Consider the following 3,984-nt stretch of genomic DNA (forward strand, 5'->3'; position numbering starts at 1 on the left):
GGCTCGAACCCTTGTCCCCTGCATTGGCAGGTGGATTCTTAACCACTGTGCCACCAGGGAAGCCCCGGGATTTTCTTTATTTGAGGAGGCACTGTTAGTTTTTGAGGCACAGGACCTGAACGTTAAACAGTACACGAAGGTTGCAGCAGCCGTTCAGAGTGCAATCCAGTGCTACCGTGTCATCTATGATGAGAAAAAAAGAGCTACTACCCAGACATCACTGGATCGTTTTTTCAAGAGGGTAGATAGAATTGAATCCAGCAAGGAACCAGAACCTGTGCCATCAGCGTCAGACGTGAGTGACATTGCAGCCTGCCCTCCGTCTCCTATTGCTGACGACCCTTCAGCTCTACCATCTCCACATCCTCTCCTCCTCCTGTCAGTAACTCTTCCTGCCTGTTCACACGATGCCAGCCCCTGGATGCCAGCTGTTGTGCTGTACTACTGTACTTTTCAAGGTACTGTGCTGTAAGATTAACAATGTTTCCTTTAAAAAAAATAGCTGCATAAAATTAACTGAAGTACCTACTGTACTGGTGTACCATTTGGGGATCCACCTCCTGTGGCTCTGGAGGGTGAGTTCAAGTGTTGTGAGCATCCACTTGAAACTCTGTGTGACACTAATCATCTCCAGGTGAACAGTTCATCTCTCCAGTAAATTGCATATCACAGTAAAAAGTGATGTCTCACAGTTCTTGTGTGGTTTTTTTTTTTTTTTTTTTTTGCAGTACACGGGCCTCTCACTGTTGTGGCCTCTCCCATTGCGGAGCACAGGCTCCGGACGCACAGGCTCAACGGCCATGGCTCACGGGCCCAGCCGCTCCGCGGGGCATTTGGGATTCTCCCGGACCAGGACACGAACCCGTGTCCCCTGCATCAGCAGGCAGACTCTCAACTACTGCGCCACCAGGGAAGCCCTGAGATAATTTTTTATGTAGACTTGACAAGCCTCTGTGGTGGCAGTTGGAGGTCAGGGAAGAGCATTCAAGCTGACTCCTAGTAAGTAAGTTTTTTTTAAGTGTAAAAGGCTCTTAAATACATGAAAAGATGCTCAACCAGGCTCACAATAAAAGAAATGTAAATTAAAACCACAGGGAAATTGTTTCCATGTCTTGGCAATAGTAAATAATGCTGCTATGAATGTTAGGTGCATGTATCTTTTCAAATTAGTGGTTTTGTTTCTTTCAGATATATGCCCAGGAGTGGGACTGCTGGGTCATATGGCAGCTCTATTTTTAGTTTTTTGAGGAAACTCTATACTATAGCAGCTGCACCAATGTACATTCCCACCAACAGTGTACAAGGGTTCCCTTTTCTCCGTATCCTTGCCAATATTTGTTAATTGTAGATTTTTTGAACCTAAGTGTCCATCAACAGATGAATGGATAAAGAAGAATACACACACACACACACACACACACACACACACACACACACACACACACAATGGAATACTACTCAGCCATAAAAAAGAATGAAATTTTGCCATTTGCAGCAACATGGATGGACTTGAAGGATATTATGTTAAGTGAAATAAGTCAGACAGACAAAGATAAAGACTGTATGATATCGCTTATATGTGGAATCTAAAAAATACAACAAACTAGTGAATATAACAGAAAAGAAGCAGACTCACAGAACAAACTAGTGGTTACCAGTGGGGGGAGGGGCAATATAGGGTGGGAGAGGGGAAGGTACAAACTACTGGGTATAAGATGGGCTCAAGGATGTACTATACAACACAGGGAATAGAGCCAATGGTTTGTAGTAAATGTAAATGGAAAGTAGCCTCTAAAAACTGTATTAAATTTTTTTTTAATTTTTAAACCACAGGGAGATACCATTTGTCACATACCAAATAAACAAAAATCTATAAACTTAACAAAACACACTGATGATAAAGCTATGGAGAAACAGAAACTCTCTTCGATAGCTGATCGGAATGCAAAATGAAACAATCCCTATGGAGGGGAATTTAGCAAAAGTACATATGCATTTGCCCTTTGCACCAGATACCATACTTCTATCTCAAAGAAACGTCATCAAAAATGAAGGAAAATAAAGACCATTGCACAAAGCTATAATCATAGCACTATTTGTAATAGCAAAAGACTGAAAAATCAAACTATCCTTCAACAGGAAATTGGTTGGTGCAACTATGAGAAATACAATGGTGTACTCTGTAGCTGGAAAAAAAAATAAGCACCATCTCTAATACCGATATGGAGTCATCTTAAGGACGTAACTAAGGGGGAAAGAAAGATCAAAGTACAAAAGAGGTGAATGGTACGCTTTATTTTGCATAAGACTAAGAAGGAGATTTATTCATTTATATTTGCTTATATTTTCCAAGAAAATGGAAGCACAAGCAACCAAAGAAAAATAAATGAACTGGACATCATCCAGATGAAAATCTTTTGTCCTTCAAAGACAGTATCAGGAAAGTGAAAAGACAAACCACAGAATGGGAGAAAATATTTGCAAATCATATGTCTGATAAGGGACTTGTATCTAGAATGTATAAAGAAACTCTTACAATTCAACAATAAAAAGACAAATAAGCAAATTTCTAAATGGACAAAAGACTTGAATAGATATTTTTCCTGGAAGAGACACAAATGGCCAAAAAGGTGTGAAAAGATGCTCAACATCATCAGTCATCAGGGAAATGCAAATCAAGACTGTAGTGAGGACACTCAAACACCACCTCCCTCTCATCTTCCACCTCTCATCCTGTCTGCTTCAGAGCTGAGCTGCTTCCCCAAGTTGCTACACATCCAGTATCCACTTCTTCACTTCCCGTTCATTTTCCAACCTACTCCAACATGGATTCTGTCCTCGTTATTCCAACAAAGGTTCTTTTTGTGGGATGGGCAAAATGGGTGAAGATGGTCAAAAGGTACAAACTTCCAGTTATGAGATAAATAAGTCCTGGGGAAGTAATGTACAGCATAGTGACTATAAAAATACTCCCCTGGGGCTCCCCTGGTGGCGCAGTGGTTAAGAATCCGCCTGCCAATGCAAGGGACACGGGTTCGAGCCCTGGTCCAGGAAGATCCCACATGCCACGGAACAACTAAGCCTGTGTGCCACAACTACTGAGCCTGCGCTCTAGTGCCCATGAGCCACAGCTACTGAGCCCACGTGCCACAACTACTGAAGCCCGTGTGCCTAGAGCCTGCGCTCCGCAACAAGAGAAGCCACCGCGATGAGAAGCCCGTGCACTGCAAGGAAGAGTAGCCCCCGCTCACGGCAACTAGAGAAAGCCCACACGCGGCAACGAAGACCCAACGCAGCTAAAAATAAAATTTTAAAAAATTTAAATAAATAAATAAAAATACTGCCCTGTATATTTGAGAGTGACTAAGAGAATATATCTTAAAAGGTCTCATCACAAGAAAAAAAACTTGTAATTATGTGCAGTGATAGATGTTAACTAAATTTACTGGAGTAATCATTTTGCAATATATACAAAATCATTATGTTGTACACTTAAAATTAATACAGTGTTATATGTCAGGACTTCCCTGGTGGTCCGTTGGTTAAGACTCCTCACTTCCAATGCAGGGGGCATGGGTTCAATCCCTGGTTGGGGATTGAAGATCCCACATGCTGCACGGCATGGGCAAAAAATTTTTTTTTAAATTTATATATGTATATATATATATATACTTACATACATATAATGTCATATGTCAATTATACCTCAATTTTAAATTTTTTAATTTAAAAAAATAATAAAATTCTTTAAAGCATTTAAAAAGTATTCAGGGATGATAGAGAATTAAGTCAGATATTTACTCTCAATCGGTAAGGAGGAGAGGAAAAGGCCTTTGTACCATGCTTGCAATTTTGCTGTAAAGTTGAGATTGTTTCAAAATAAAAGGAAAATAATATTTTAAAAGTACAGTGAGATTCCACCTTATACCCCTAGGACAGCTATCATCAAAAAGTTAGAATAGCAAGTGTTGACAAGGATGTGGA

The sequence above is a fragment of the Kogia breviceps genome, chromosome 2, assembly GCF_026419965.1.
Source record: "Kogia breviceps isolate mKogBre1 chromosome 2, mKogBre1 haplotype 1, whole genome shotgun sequence".
Classification (NCBI taxonomy): Eukaryota; Metazoa; Chordata; class Mammalia; order Artiodactyla; family Physeteridae; genus Kogia; species Kogia breviceps.